This window comes from Musca domestica, unplaced genomic scaffold (genome assembly GCF_030504385.1).
Source record: "Musca domestica strain aabys unplaced genomic scaffold, Musca_domestica.polishedcontigs.V.1.1 19, whole genome shotgun sequence".
In the NCBI taxonomy this organism is placed as follows: domain Eukaryota; kingdom Metazoa; phylum Arthropoda; class Insecta; order Diptera; family Muscidae; genus Musca; species Musca domestica.
This window is the reverse complement of record NW_026712245.1, coordinates 13,718,681-13,736,759: the sequence shown is the minus strand read 5'-3', so window position 1 is coordinate 13,736,759 and position 18,079 is coordinate 13,718,681.

The following is an 18,079-nucleotide window of genomic DNA, read 5'->3' as shown; positions in this document are numbered from 1 at the left end:
AAAAAAAATGCGAGACGCACTGACTATTTTACATCAACGAAAACCTTCGATTATCATTTCGGGCAATGGATATATGTCCGTTGGCAAAATTTGGATTTTAAAATAAATATTTCAAACCAAAAAAAAAAAAAAAAATGAAAACATTCCCGAAAATAAGTGCGTGAGTGTTTGTTTGACGGTGAAGCATTTTGTTTGCCCATTTCATTCCGTTTTATGTTTCCTCTGTTTGCCAAGTCTCTAAAGTTCCCGTGCGCAAAGCCGAAAACGGAGGAAGTTGTGATGGTGTGAAGAGTTGTTATGAAGTCTTACAAATTGTCTAACAACGGGGAAAATGAAAATTTATTGATGTTCGAGTCAATATCAACAAATTATTTGAGCTGAGATTTATTTATTGCTCGAAGAAAGCAAATAAATAACAAAGGATTTTGCCACGAAATCCCAGCGAGGATTTGCGTATCAAGTCAAACCGCATCCTCTCGCAAAGTAACGCCTTTTTCACACACTTTTTGCCAAACTCATCTTGCGCAACAACTCAGCACGCACGTCGTTGCTTAATTGGGTGTGGGGCGAACACACAAGTTGTTTACAAGCAAATATTCCAACACATCCGTTTCCGGTGTTGCAAAACAAAAAACAAACAATTCTCCAAATCTCAGCGAGGATGCGTGACTCAAACTAATATGGCCGTAATGCTTCATTTAATGAGCATTTATTACCATTTTGTCTTGTCGAATTGTTGGGGAGCTGTTAGTTTCAATGACCGCCGGACAATTCGTGTCGTATCCAGCGTTACTGGGATACGGTGGGCTCAACTGACTGGTACCTTTTCGGCCCCAAAAAGGAAGAACCAAATGGAGTGGTTTATTGTGTTTCATCAAAGCATTGCTTTTACTTTTATTCGACCATAAAATCGGTAATATCTGAGTCAAGAAGATGAAATAAAACGGAACCGGATACTTTGTAAATGTTGTTTGTTGATGTTGCTTTTACGACATTTTTGGCGTCCGATTTTAGGTTGTTGTGGTGGAGAGGGGGTGGTAATGGTAAGTTGTGGTGCGGTGTTTCGATGAGCTATGGCATTGTTGGTGGCCAGCTTTGCTGTAAATAAAAGCTCATTAATTTTGTTGCCACATCTTTAAATATGCAAAATAAATGAGAAAATCCACTTTAAAGGTTGTTTTTCGGCTCAAAATGTCAGACGAAATAAAAATGTGTTAATGTACGAGGCTGGTATGGTAATGGGGAGAAAAACAGCTAGAACATATAAAGTTTTCTTGCGTATTCAATGTAAACGTTATGGAAAACTAGTGAGAAACGAAGGTAATGCTACTGCACGGAAGGGTTACAAAAAAAAAAAAAAAAAAAAAAAAAAAAAACAGTGAAGAAAGTCTTAAAGTCGGACGGGGACGACTTTATGTTACCCTACACCACTTTGGATATTCAGTAGAGCTTCATATAACAGTTAAAAGCTTTCGTGGGATAATTAAATCATACAAGCTATGATTATAATTATAATTTAAGTTCGAAGGACTTAATTTGCCGAAGGATTTGTATCTTTTTAATTGGGGTTTGTGTTGCTCATTTGGTGCACAATTAACTTGAAATCGGATAAAGATATATATGGGAGCTATATCCAAATCTGAACCGATCTCGATAAAATTTGACATAGATATTTCTGAGCTGTATTTGATATATTTCCCTGAATATCGTTGTTACGGAGTGCATATGACGGCTGTGGGAACAAATATAACAAATCGGATGAACAGTATATATGGGAGCTATAGCTATATCTGAACCGATCTTCACAAAATTTGACGTACTAGCTTCTAAACTAAACTCGTTAGTGCCAAATTTCTTCCCACTTGGTCTAATATTATACGTTTGGTGCACAATTAAAGGCTAAACGGACGAAGATATATATGGGAGCTATATCCAAATCTGTCCCGATCTGAATAAAATTTAGCAAAGTTATTTCTGAGCTGTATTTTATATATTTCGCCAAGTATTGTTGTTACAGAGTGCATATTACGAGTGCGGAGGACAAACATAAAAAATCGGTTGAAAAATGTATATGAGAGCTATATCTAAATTTTGACCGATTATCTCCAATTTCAATTGGGCTCGTCCTTTGGCCAAACAAATGATTTGTGCAAAATTTCATCTCAATGGAATGATAAGTGCGACATTCATTTTGTTTACAAAAATATTTGGACAGACGGATGGACATCCATAAATCGACTCAAAATGTGATTCTATACTGATCACCAAAAGGAACTATGGGTCTATATCGTTTTCTAATGTTACAAACAAATGCACAAAGACATAATACCCTTAATACTATGTGGTGTAGGGTATACAGGCGAACTGCGATGAGAAACAAAATTCGACATATAAGAGGATGCTGCAGTCCGCAAAAACGATGAATATAATGAGACATACTGTGTTGTTAATTTTGTACTCTTAGCCATATGGCTACAGAGGGTATACATCATTTGTTACGGCCAAAACGTGCCTCATCGAAATAACAGTTTTAGACTCTAGATCTCTTTGGACCAAATCCGATTCAGGACATTTGGAGTCGATTTAGAGATGTCCATCCGCCCGTCGGCATTCTCTCTTTGGCTGGCTGGTGCGCATGATAACTCTTGAAGGGAGTATCCGATTTGATCCAAGCTTGGTACATTGTAATATCATTGTCAACATTAGATCGACTTCGGAGTTGGACAATAACGGTCCACCCCTGGTGAAACCTTCACCACAAAAGGTCAACATTTTCATAGAACAGAACTTACCGTATAGAAAGGATCATCCAATTTTGCGCAAAATTTGCAAATCCCACTATTTGTATTAGTTCTGAGTCAGATGCGAATATGGACAATATCGGTCCACTCCAACACGTACCTCCCACACAAAGGGTCAAAGTTTGGAATAATTATAACACGCATAAAATGCGAAATGAGTATCTGATTCTCTTTCATTTTCGCACATCACAGTATTTCTAATAACAAAAGATCTGGTGTGAAGATGGTCCACTTCTTCTGGTACCTTCCCCACAAAGGGTCACGATTTTCAATATTTATATATCTGATAATCTGCGAATACAGTCTGTGATTCTTTTAAAACTTGGTAACCTGCGATCTGATGTGAATATAGAATTCATCGGCTCGCTCTTTTTGGTAACTCCTCACAAAATGTTTAAATTTTGATTAATTATTATTTATCTGGTACCTCACACACATTTCTTAATTTTTCAAAAATTATCACATTTCTCATATGAATGGTGAATGAAGTATACGGATATAGCCCAAATCTGGTACATTTATATCAGACTTACGTCAGATACGAAACTGACCCACACCTTTGGAACCACCCCCAATAGTTTGGATAATCATAACGGAAGTCCAAATAATTTGTACACATCTGTCGGTAAAATCGACAGATACTTTTACTTTTAACATGTTTTACGATTTTTGTGGCTATTCGTTTTTTTTATAATTATTTTTATTGCGTATTTTTTATAAGCGATAAATGAACTCTATCATTGATATTGTTCATCCTTTGAACCGTTTATGACAAAAGTTTGGACAATTTGGAAAGGACTAATCGAAAATGGAAACCCACTATGTTATCCACTAGCTAAGGATTCAAAACCCCAAACTACTGACAAGTTGGTTGTCATGTGTGGCTAAAACGTAATCTGGGGACTGTTAAATCGTACTATGTTATCTGTCCGCTATGAATGAATATCGACGATATGCGTGTATGTAGCATTATTTTCCCCTACTATCCACAAATGCTGATTTTTTTTTTTTTAATAAATTTATGCTTCCCAACTTTTTAAACCAACTTCGCACGGCCGAATAATCAAAAAAAAAAAAAAAAAAACAACAACAACATCATCAACTGGAAAAGGTAACATTCAGCTATCATCAAATACTGTACAAAGTATTTTGTTCTTTTTCTTGAGCGACGAAACTGAAGCTGAAGCTGCGAAACGGTAGTAAACTGAAACTTTGCTCGTACACGTAAAAAATTAACGCAAAAAGACTTCATTAAAAAGTTTGTTAAAAATTCCCTCTATCTGTTCTCTCTCGAAAAACGAAACCATGTAACGTTTTGTTAACTAACCTCCGTCTTCTGGCACTCGCCGCTGCCGTCCGCCGGGATGGGGCGACTGTTATGGGTGGTCTTTTTGGAAATATGAATTCATTTCGGTTTTTTAGTACTTTTTAAACACGAATTTGGTGGTGGCAGTAGCAGCACCGCCATCAGCTCGGTCTCAAAGGGGCTTAAAAAGTATTTTTGGGGGAGAAGACAAGAAATTAAATTATGCCCTCATATTTTGTTGCCTTTGACTGTGGTCTTCGGCTGCTTTGGGTCTGTGGTCGAAGGCGACGGGTGTTGGCTGTGGAAGATGTACAATTAGGACATGTTTTGGAAGCTGTTCAGGGAAATGTGTTTTAAATTAACTTTTTGTTGTGGTTAAGTACTTAACAAAACAAAAATGCTTAAATAAATATTAATAAGTAGAACTGTACTTCATTTATTTTGAATGCATAATTCTGTCGGCAAGCCGAGGAGATTTTCTCTATATTTCATGGAAATGGGTTGTGTGGTTGGTTGGTGTTTTGGACTTATGTAGCGCCCCAATTCGGCCCACACAGTTTGCAGTTATTAGCAAAATTCATATTTCTCACTTCGTGTTTGGGAATATTTTTGACATTTTGAAATAAAAAACAACGTAATTACGACTCTGGTACCTACATTCTGCGGTAATGCAATGAAAAACTCGTAAAATTAGTTTGTGTTTGATACAGCCAAAACAAGAGCCTTATTTTAAAGCTGTATCCGATTTGGTTTAAACTGTCCAAATCGTAATATTTTTTGTCATATTCCAAGTGGCAAAAAATCATCTCAATTTTTATAGAAAGCGAAGTGAAATTCCAATATAGTTCCTATTTCGTGCGTCGTAATATTTCTATCCACTTATCTCAAGTTCGAAAATGTACAATAATAAATCTAATAAAATGTGAAATTAGAGCTGAATTTTAGTTTAGTTTCTAACAGATAAATATTTCCCCGAATCGGCCATCTCCTTCTGGTAACTTTCCGACAAAGGGTCAATATTTTGAAAAAATCGTTTGCGATTTATTCCAATCTTTGCAAATAGCGCCAGAAGGAAATTAAAGCCGGTACATATAGACATTTATCAACTTGTTCATACATCTGGTTTTGTTTTGATGACTACTAGTGGCAGATGCATCCAAACTAAAGTTTGAAGTTCTGAAATTTTCGACTAAAATCGTATGGCAGGGAAACTAGGTTAAGACTATTCTTTAATTTGATTATTTTTATCATTTGTTTGAAACTCTTAGTAAAATGTTGATTGAATCTGCAACAACGCATATTCCCCTACGTAAAGGACTGACACGATAGACTACTATGTTGTTTAGTCGCATTTTGAGACTATATAAAGTTTTTTTTTAAGAAAAAATAGGCGACTTATTCCCAAAATTGGCTCTCGTCCAGAAAATCAAGAATGTAAAAAATGTGAATACGTTAAACGAATTTTCCTTTATGATATCGAAACATGTTAAAACGTATCGGTCGGGTTTGACTGAGCTTAGCGGTATGAGTGTTCAAACTGTTAATCCTAGAAGTAATGGGAAGGAGATCTCTGGTTGAGAGATGTTTTTTTAGAAAAGCATTGCTGATTTGTTTCGCAAGTTATGAAAGTTAAGAAAACTGTGACTCTTTATGAGATAAGTACCAAAAGGGGTAGGCCGATATATTCCATCTTCACATCAGATATTTCGTTAGAAAATATATTGGGATGTGTGAAAATTAAAGAGAATGGAATGCTTTTTTCGCTTTCATGTGCGTTTTGTTATTCAAAATATTGACACCTTTGAATTAGAATAAGCCGATATCTACCATTTTCATAAAATATATTGAGTTGATAGAAGTATTGCAATGTGTGCTTATATCGTATTTCATAAGAGATAGAACTATTTCAAATTAGAACCTCTGTGGGGGAGGTACCAGAAGGAGTGGTCCAATATCCGTTTTCACACCAAATCTTGTGTTGGCAGAAATATTGGATGCGCAGAATTTGGAGATAATTAGACCCTTATTTCACTGTTTATAGGAACTACAATTATTCAAAATTGTTGACCCTTTGTGGGGGAGGTACCAGAAGGAGTGGACCGATATTGGCCATCTTCGAGTTCGATCAAAATGTCATAATAATATTACGATGCATCAAGATTGGATAAAATCGGATGCTCCCTTAGAGAGTTATCGTGCGCACTAGCCAGACAGACAGAAGGACGGATGGACGGACATCGCTAGATCGACTCCAAATGTCCTGAAACGGATTTGGTTCAACGAGATCTAGGGTCTAAAACTGTTATTTCGACTAGGTACGTTTTGACCGTATCAAATGGTATAACACTCTGTAGCTATATGGCTGAGGGTATAACAATTGTAAGTTCTGGAACAGAGGAAAAATCAATCCAAATGACAATTTACACTTACGGTCATGTAGATGACAGTTGTTTTTCGTATCCCTTCCTTCCTTTTCTAATTAAATACACTTTTCAGTTATATCTGGACTTGATCCGTGAACTCGTGGTTACGTATCACAATTTACGCTGCAAGAAACAACTTGACAATTGTAGGAAAAAAGTAACCAACAACAAATTTTCTAAAGCTAGGTTTCGCCGTTGTTGTAGATGTTTGTTGGTTCGTGTAGCCGTTCATGTTCGTATGTGAAGTGTCAGGTTTAAGTAGCAGTGTTTAGTGTGAAGTACTTATCTTATTCTACTTTAACGCCATAACGTAAAGGAGAACAAGAGCACACCAGACATCAAGTACGGTCGGAGGTTATTACAAACTTCCACCTTCTTCAAAGCGATGTAGGACGCATAACAGCACAAGTCAAAGTTATATTCCACGGTCCCTACACAGCGAGTTTGTTGCGTTTCATAAGGGCAGAAAATATTAAGGGCAGGAGTGATGCATAATACATGTACCCAACGCTGCTAATTTCCTGCTTGCTATCGTTACTAGTAGCGAACTAGCATATTGTACTTATAACATGGACACCAGTTTTCTACAAAGACTAGTCTTTCTCGTTTATGTTTTTGATAGTTATTTGAAACTACTTCTAGGTTCTTGAAACCTTCTCAATAACATGAACATGGCATTGCCTATAGCTTTAAAAAAGTCAAATACACAAATAATTTATTTAATTAGGAAAGTATAAAAAATACATTACAATATATAATCATTTTCTATATTTGAAATTAGAATTGGATCAATTGGATTTTTTTTTTGACTTGGAAGTATAGCTGCTGTAGACATTTAAATATCTGAGTATAGCCATGCATCTTAACAATTCCTTCAATTGAATCTGAATCTGAAGACCTACTTTTGCATTGCATATCATTGTAGTTTATACTGCCATCCATCCATTAGTTAGTCATACTAATCACTTTTACACATACATATGAATATAAACACATATTTTTCTATGTCGTTTCAAATAATGCCTGCTCAACATAAATGTCTTTGGCATTAGTAACGTTCATATGTCGGAATGTGTACCGAAACGATTTGCATATTTAGGCTTTCTCATCCTAATTAAATATCCTTGGCTTAGATAAACAAACAATGCCGCCTGACACACACACACATGCACACACATACCCACCTACTCTCCACAGCCCTAATCACTCATTCTATCACTCATTCATTCATTATGCATTCATGTGATTTAAACATAAATGAAGTAAGAATAGCAATATTTATTCGAATACGGTGATCACATTAGTTATTCGCATGTTAACAGAGCATACATTAAACTGATTAGATTCGCATTTACCCATATCCTGTTCCGGCAACCCTTTTCGAGCAATCCGCTTGAGCCAGACCGGCACAGGCAGGCAGGGCGGAGAGACAAAAAATAGAGTTGCTGGTATTTGCATGTTAAAGACCATCGCAGTGAATTTATTTCCATGTTCGACTTATTAGAGCTGAGGAAGAAACCGAAAGAAGTTTTGAGTTTTCTGTTCATTGTTTTCTCTTGTAGGGCAATTTGCTATTGTTTTTCCCCGAAGGAAACTTTGCTGCCAAAGCTAATTTCCCATACACATGTACTTACATATAAAAGCATACGTGTTCTCCGATTCGCTCCCTTGCATTCAAACAGCTCTCGAAGGACAAAAACAGATTCGTTCCTTGGTCCCCGTACTTCCTTCGTCGTTCGTTTTTTTAAGAGTTTGTAGGCAAGAGTGCTATAGTTTGTTGTAAAAAAGGAAAATCGTAATGAAAAATTTAATCCTTAACTTAGTTTAAGAAAACTTTTAATCTCATGCATAATAAATTTGCTGCTACATACGTAGATATCCACTCGCACTCGCACACTCACACGCACACGTACACGACCATACACAGCGAGCGAAGGGTATTCGTTGAAGATGAATGCCAAGATATGCTAGTAGACAGACTCAAAGAAAGATAAAAAGGATAGATGTTCCTTGACTGCTGCTAAGGGGTCTCCGAAGGAAATGTAAGATGGGCAAGTAGTTAGATGTGACACGAATAGTTTTGGCATGGGGCTAGAAGAGGGATTCAGAAATCATAGTTTGTGTGAATGACATAACGTTTAACTGCCTTTGATGATTTACATATTAATATGACCCCTATCGAGAATTCAGAAGATACAAATACATAATTCTCAAGTCCACTGAAGATACATTGCGAGAGGGTTGTTTCGGCCGTCATATAATGTGATTTTGGAATTTCAAATGTTATGAAGAAATATTTAATTTTTCAGAACTCGGAAACTTGGATGGAATCCATCCAATTCATATGCTTTACATGGGATATATAAAGTTGTTGGAGGAACATTGTGATGACGCGGGATGCGTAATAATGAATAACTGACTTTGTTTTTAAATATCATAATTAGTTTTTAGCAGCATAGTGTTATAGGGTATATACATATAGCATAGTGTTATAGGGTATATACATATAGGGTTAAGTTCGACGGGACCGAACTTTTAATACCCTCGACCATGAGAAAAAAGGAATCTTTAAAATTCCAAAAAATTGATGGTGCCGATTTCCCACTTTAGTGGTTATGAGTTGTAAATATCAAATTCTGAGAAATTCTGTTAAAAATGTGGCTTATATCACAAAACCCCAAATACTTCGAACTATCGCTATATGGGTGATATAAGAAACCATGGGTGTATTTCAGTAGTCTTCCGGCACAGAAGATAGAACCCATTACAAACTTTAAACAATTCCTTTAGATAATTTGGCATAAATCGTTAAAATGTTAAAAATTTGGAGGGCTCATTTATATGGGTGCAATAGAGAAGCGTATGAACTTTACCTGTCTAATGGCAATTCGTTCGAAAGATACCGTGATTATAACAGACAGATAGGCGGACATCGCATTGGAATTTTACATTGATCGAGAATATATATATTTTGTAGGGTCCTACTTGAGTATTTCGAAGAGTTACAAATGGAGTGATAAAGTTATTGCACCCTCACCCACAAAACTAGAAAATATTTTTAAAAAAAGTAGGTAACATGCATTGTTAAAGTTGATATATACACATGTAAAACAGATTGTTAAAAAAGTTAAAAATTTTACATAAAATATGTTTTCTATAGCCCTCGAGTTAAGCAAACATTGGAAACAATTATTAAAACAATTTTAGTTTTCTTTTCCTGGAAATTTTCCTTTTTGTAATTTTTTTCAATTATCTACTGCCTCGTAAAAGATATCTCTAAAAATTTTAATATATTTTAATTGTATTGAAATTTCTATTATAGATAATAAATATTAATGTATATAAAAACATGTATGCCTTTTATAAATTATTGTACATTCCAACCGACACACTCCATAAACTATGTCATTGCCTATGCGAGAGTACATTTTTATTTATTAAAATGGACATATCCTACGTGACTGCATAGTTGGCATCGGGGAGGGTTGGTTCCAATATTTAATATTAATAATTTTAATATATATATGACATATTCAGTCCATGTCATATGGGACACATAGGACTAAACCAACATTCAATAAAGGTCAACTCGGCAATCGTGCAGTGTAATGTAATGTCACGTTCCTTCATGGCTTGTTTGTATATTCTAATAAAATTTGCCACATCACTGATGTCATTCTTTGATACGCAGCCACCACCATCGACGTTTACGAAAACAATATTTGGTGAGTCAACAAACGAAGGAGCCCACTCCCGTGGCACAGGCAATCTAGTGAAGTTGTGAGTGTTGGTGTGTGTGTGATCCATGTGAGCGCTATATGAGATGGTGTTCTCTATTATTTGCTTGAATGAAAGTTATAAAATCGAATAGCTGAAGGCGTCTAGAGGTTCCGAATTTTTGCAATGGGAAATAGGATCTGTGTTTAAAATAGACTACATTTATATTAGGATTTAGTGACTCCGGATTTAGAAAAGTTATTCCGAAATATTATGTGGTTAAAAAATAATAAATGGGAAATACACCTCCTTCCAGATTAGAATAACATTTGATTGGGACAAGGAAGGGTGTACCGTTGTTAATACACAACAGGCCACTACTCACTTTTCTAAAGAATACACACTGTGAAATGATTTACAATCAAGTCCTTGGTCATGGACTGAATATCAGCTACATTAAAGCGAAAGGTTTTTGAAAATTGGAATTACAACAGGTGAGGGTTAAATATAGGCTGTGTAATGAATGTATGCTTGAAATGTGTGCAAGCACTACAAGCAAGTGAAACGACGTTAGGTTTTAATCGAAGTTTTCATACCCTACTAAAAGTAATTGTAATCCATTAAATATGAAGATTTTCGTAATACTTTTCAAACACCATTAGCTACCTGAACCTACATTGAGCATTGTGTGCATAGATGTGATTCGCCTTTTATTATTTTAAAGTAACAAATTACACCTACTTCCATTAGAGAATATGGGTAGAGCCTTTAAATATGGTGAAACATGGACACATTTTTGTAAGGCAGATTTCCATTCCACGAAAAACCCAAGTGTTTACTTAAACCCAAATCGTTTGTAAATTATTGTCGAAAACGACTAAATATTGGGGCTAGACCAAATAGTGACCCTACATTGGAAAATTTCATTAGAAAGCGTTTACATCCTCTTGGAAAATGAAACGACAAATTATACCTTATTAGGTTGGGAAAAGTTCTAGGATCTTTTAAATGCCTAGAATATATATATAGGGAGTTACCGTTATTCTGAGGTCTATACGAAGACGTGGGCCTGCAATTTTCTGTCACAGGCTGTACTACCCATTACGAAGTGCAAATACGAAATTTGAAACAATTCTCATCAAAAGTCGCTAAAATCATCAAAATACCAAATATCGGGAGGTACCGATATTTAGGAACTATACGAAACCTGCATAAACAGTTTTCTGTTATACACTGTAGTACCTATTAGGAGATTCAAAAACGAAATATGAAGCAATTCCACTGAATAATGTCGCTAAAATCATCAAGATGTAGAATATAGGGAGGTAACGTTATATGGGGGCTATACGAAGACGTGGACCTGCATAGCCAAATTTTTGTCACAGGCATTAGGACCCGGTACGGGTTCGATGTGTTACAAACTTAATACACCCATTCATACTATGGTGGAGGTTATAAAAAATACCTCGTATTTTTGAGTTTTCTGCAAAAAGCTTATTTTTTTAAAGACCCCGTTTGGCGTTGTGGTATTTCTTTCCAAGGTCAGGGATATGAAATCTTCGGCTCGGTTCTATGTATCTATCTGGTATATATATATTAAACTTGTTGTATTAAAAATAACATCTCATGTTCTGACTTGAAACTGTTTGGAGTTAAATTCGAAATTCCGTGTAATGCGATGGGAGGAGGCCACCGTAGTGCTTCCATGGCTACCTTACCGCAACATTATTAAACATCCTGTTTACCACATCCGCACTTGCAGCACTCGCATGGATTTCAAGAACGCCGAAACCGCAAGGAGGCGGAAAGGCTTTGCTTTTGCTTAAATATGAATTAATGTATCGTTACACAAACATAATCCTCACCGAGGCAACATTTCAACGAAATGTGGCCAAACGGAATGGAGGTGGTGGTGTGGGAGGGTGAACGGTTTTTCTATTGCCAGATGTGACGATGAAGTACCTTAAATTTTGTGAGTTTCCTGCAAAAAATTATGTACTAATCTTAGAAACATATGTTGGGCCTCAACACAGGAATGAAGGGCTTTGTGGTTTTTTAATTTAGAAACTTTCCGTTTTAATTGCTTTTGTTACCCAAAGGAGGGCCTGCACTATGACACCCACAGAAACATACAACAGAGCACAAAGCCAAAATGCTGCCATTCAATGACTGCTAAAGGCCGAAAAATGAAAGTGACTTTTTCCACATGTTTTATTAGTACTCATGTTTGTTTATTTTTTTTTTTTTGGTCCGAATATGCCCCAGAGATACATTAACCATATGGAATTTATGAATGTTTGCACTTAGCTGTGGGACACAGACACACATATGGAAACGTATGTGTATGTACATACATATTTCTGTACGTGGCTAATTTATCCAGGCTCATGTACACGCGTTGTTTATGCCAAGAAACGTGTCAAACGGAACAATGATGTTATTGCTGCCACTTTGTGGACGGGGGATGGCGAGGAGAGGGGAGCAGAAGGCAAAAATATTATTGCTGGTGACACTTACTAATGCGCTTAATCGTTCCAAGGTTCTGTATTTATATTTGTTATTATTTCGTTTATGGCGCACACCGATAGACATGCATCCATACATATGTATATATTTCAACGTGTTTGCTCTTGTCTTTCCAGCTTTTGATCCACGTAGAGGTACATTCAACAGTCCAGGAATTATTACTGGTATACCTCTATGAGCAAAATACTTTGGTGGATTGTGTTGAAAATTTGAGACAATTATTTTACTACAAAAATTCAGATTAGGTTCATTATTTTTAAGATATGGAAAAAACCAAACCAAAAAAATCTTTGTTTGAATATCCAATGAAATATGTTTACCAAACATAGATGAAGTTAGGAGTCGAGCATGTTCTATCGGTCCACGATATTCCAAATATATCATATTTGGCGGTCTTTTTTAATTACATTTTGAAACCGAGTTGAAATCAATTTTGTGATTCTGATACAAGATTGCTTATTGTAGTCCTACAAGTATATAATCTAAATAAAATTCTACAGATTATTTTCCAAATCACTCTCGTATTAATAGACATAGGAATCTTGTGTGGAATTTCACTTTCCGATATCTCCCAAATCAGAAAGTTTTCTTCGGAAGGTAGATTAAATTATTTTCTCATAAGATTTCGAATACCTACATTTCTAAAGCCTTATCGAGTAAGTTTTTGGTATGGGCCCTGCATTCTCTTACCGATCTTACTGGTGTTTGTAGTTTAACGATACTTTTGTATAAAAATGTTTTCTTTACCTAACGGTGGAGGGTATTAAAATTTGGGCCCGGCCGAACTGAATGTCATTTACTTATTTTGTTTGGTGAACTGTGTTATTATGTGTTCGTGACAAGGCCACCTCACAGAACATTTCACCAGTAGATGATCTAAGATTCATGATCTTCATTCAACTGACAAAGTCTGTACACCCATACGACTTAGTGTATATTTCTCTTATCCCATCCATCTAATAGCTATTCGCTTCAGTCTATATTTGTCGATTTCTCAGAAAGTGCCATATTTAACCAAAACTCCTTGCCACCCGCAATAACAAAACTTTATTTTCTCAACTAAAGTTCGTAATTAAATTAGGGCCAAGGTGTGAATCCACCTAGGGAGAACATGCGTTGCTTGTGTGGGTGTGTGTTTTTTGTGTGGATTAGATTCCCCTATGTATTCCAAGTGAATGTTAGCTCCAGACCCCAACACAGTATGCCCGTTGCTAGTGTGCGAGTGTTTGTACTTGGACAGTTTTATCCATTATTGATCCTATCACTCCGGCCATATCATTGTTTATTTATTTGGTATTAATTTTTGTTGCTGTTGTTATTGGACATGGCAATGTTCTACTCTTTCGCTTGTGTCCCTGTCCGGTTAGCGTCGTCGCCAGAGTGCTATACTTGTCTAGTTTTTTATTTGCCTGTTTGTTTTAGGTCGGTTTTTGTTTTTCCATTTCATTCCAATCCATTCCATTTTGCCATATGGCAGATGGCACTTCTGAAGTGTCATACACGATGATGGCAGTCGGTCGGTTGGATGAGTTTGTCGTTCTGGTTTTTATGACCTTAGGTGTAAGGATACGTGACTTTTTGTTGATTATTTGCGGTTTGACGTGAATGACGTCTCTTATATTTGATATAACTGTTGTTCCATTGTGGATGTTGTCACTGGTGCCAAGTTATGGTTGGCCGGCTTGGTGCACCGGATGCCGGGACGAGTGAAACGAGTGTGGAATACAACCAACTCAACTCTCAAGTGTTTATTTGTTTTGAAATTAATAGTTGATTTTTTTTGTTTTTGCAGGCAGGCAGTCGGGCAGGGTGGGAATCCTCGTATTATAACCCCATAAAAATATGACAGCCATCATTGGGACTACATGGGTTTCAATTGCAGAACACTTAAAAATATATAAACGAATGGTTGGATTTTATTGGAAATTGTGTGAAATTGAACTGTTTTATTTTTCGAGAATTAGAAAGAGTATGTGGCCTGAAACAGATTACTTATGAGGTGTTTATTAATTCAAGCAATTATATTCATAACAGAATGTTAGTTTAAGTGGTACAGGGAAATAATTTGCCAGTTTGTCTTGGGCGTAGTACCTGTCGAGTTATGAAAAATGCATTTCTTTATTAAACACTTTTTTGACTCGCTTAAGTAATTGGCTGCCTTCTTCGTAGAGGAACAAAAGACTTTGAGAGATTCAGTTCGATTTTGGCCCTACGCTACCTTGTTCTTTTCCTAAGAAGCCAGCCGATGGCTTAAAAAAGTAAGTCAGAAACATTTTATGTATTCTCACCTCAACATTTTGATTGCAACCAAATATCTAAATTGTATATCGCGACAAATGAAAAACTTTTAGCATCTTTTTTACAAATAAATATATTAGTAACGCAAACTTTGGTGTGCATAATATTTTCCAAAAGTAAAAATATACAGCCACGTAATATCGGTTTGGACAATATGAAGAATTGAACTCATACCAAACCTAAGAAATATCCACGCAAATGATTTGTATGCATTCCAAAGCACTAATAAAAATATATGATCGAGATGTGATTTGGAATAAGACATCACGACTTCTTTGATAAAAAAATTGAAGTCCCGAATCGCAGCACTCGCGATTCAACTACTAATAAATCCTAAGCAGTATTTAGTTGGTATGTTTCATACTTCAGGCAAATGCCGGTTAGAATACCATTTCTTACATTTGGCATAGCATTTTCATCCATATTTTGTATGACATATTATTCAAATCTTTGCAAGAAATTTTTATTCTAGGTATGTTCTTCTTCTAAATCGTTGGATGCTACAAATTTTGTTTGCTTCAATCTTATATATATATAGAAGAAAGTTGTCTCCGCTTATAACTTAAGAACCGCTGGATTGATTTTAACGATTCATACAAATTCGGAATTGTCTCCTGTCCAAAAAAGATAATATACAAAAAAATCGCGTAAAATTGTGATATATTAACATTTTCATTTTGACTTTTGAAATGTACAATAGTAATGTTTTATTTTCCATGATTTCCATTTTGACTTACCTTTTCCGAATTTGTAGTGTTTTTATACCCCACAACACTATGTGTTGGGGGTATTATAAGTTTGATTGGGCCAAAAATTATGTAACACCACGAAAAATTGGTTTCCCACATAGGAAAGTATATATGGATCTTCCAATCTCGCCGAGCTGAGTCGATCTAGCGATGTATGTCCGTCCGTCAGTCTGTCCGTCTGTCCACGTTAATTTGTAATCACTCTACAGGTCGCAATTATGGCCCGATCTTCACGAAATTTAGAATGTAGGTGGAGTTAAGGTCAGAATAGAACCTATTTCTTTTGGAGATGATCGCATAATATTAAGGGGTTGAAATGGACCAAAAACTGAACAAATCCTGATTTTGCAGTTGCTCTTCAGGTCGCACCAATCAAAGCGGAAGTTAGCATGGGGCTAGAGATTAGGGCTGGGCAGAAGCCTTCCAATTTTGATGGTCATCGGGTAATATTTAGTGGGTGAAATAGGCCACAACATTTGTGTTAAATAAAAGTCAAATTTTCCATTAAACCGCGAATATTTTTAATCCCGGCGATATCACAAATAGACGAACAGGTCAATTCTGACCATTACGTAGATGCCGAAAGTAAATATATCGGTTATATATAGCGAAATATATACAATGTGTACAAACAAAGGAAGGGGATGTTAGTTAGAATGCTTGTATCTCAAGAATGACTGGACCGATTTTGATAAATTCAGAATGCCCTCCTGTCATTAAAGTATAAAACCTAAAAAATCGCAGAAAAATATGTCAATAAAGATGTTAATATAGATTTTGTAGTATTTTGTGACATTTTTTTTATTTTTTATCGCATGCGATTTTTTCAATTTGACTTATAATATTTTGTAATATTTTTCACCTTACAACACAGGTTGGGGATAATTTATAAGTATTGAAAATATTGTCCGATCCTCACGAAAATTTTCACAAGGGTAGGGTTAGGCTCAGAAGGGCTAGGCCTATTGTTTTCAAAGATGTCCACAATATGTTAGGGGGTAGAAATGGACCAACAATAAAAATTTTCCTGATTTTGCAGCCGTTATAAAGGTCACAAATAGAAACCAAAGGACACAAAATCTCGCATGAATTTAGAGTTAGGACAGCGGGTACAATGGACCACTAAATATCAGCATTACTTACAGGCGATAACCGAAATACGCAAATCAAAATCGCTAAAAAATCTCGAAAAAAGGGATCTCATTGCAAAAATTCTCAAATCAGGAAAATATCGAAAAAAAATTCAATCGAATTGAATTTTAAAATAATAGTACGTTCTATTGACAAACTTTGTAAAGATCTTTAAACAATTGCTGTAAAAAATCAGCGAACAAGTTGAAGATTTTTTCAATGTGTTATTCTTCTTTTGGCAATTTTTTTTCAATTTGTTTTATTATTTTGAAATTAGTGAATTTTTTGTGAACAAAATAAAGAATAATTTTTCTCTATATACAATTTTTTGCAAAGAAAATAAAAAAGTGCGAAATAGGATGTTAACTGACATCTACCTTTCAACTCCAGGGCCTACATCGTAGTTCAGCTGGAAGATGCGAACACATTTAAACAAACAAAAATGACCGAAAAAGCCTAATGGGCTCATTTCAAAGCGTGGACATACTTTTTTCATGTGACAATAATCCGTCCAGTGAGAGCTAAAAATGCCAAATTCTTTGGGAGTACAATCAGTAAAATACCAATTATAAAGGGTGCAAAATAGTAGAGCGAATGGGTGGTAGTAAGAAAAGGATTTCCACCCCTCCGAAATTCTTCCCAAACATTCCAGATACCTTAAATCGCTTTTGATGGTCATGATATCGATCATAACTCACGGATAATGAATGTATCCCTGATTTCGATTTTGCTGCATTTAGGCTACTTTGTGTGTAGAGAATAAATATTTTGGTACAGTCCCCATATAGTCCCCAGGGCCGCCGATCTATAGTGATTTTTACGATTGACGCTCAACAACACGGGCATTGTTTAATCGTCATTGAATTTTACTATGAACAAGAACATAGACTCTTTGAGGACTCCAATGCACAATTTGAGGTGCTATGGTAATGGGTGTAAAAGCGTAATTAACTTTGACTATTCAGAAATTATTTTGCCCTCCTTCCATAGGTATTTATTTCTATTTAGTCGGTTCAATATTTATATTAATATTTGTTCACCTTTATGTGCCAGATTTGTGAAATATGCTGTACAAAATTTGCAATAAAGACTAAAACTACGGGCCGGCAACGCGGACCGGACCAGCTA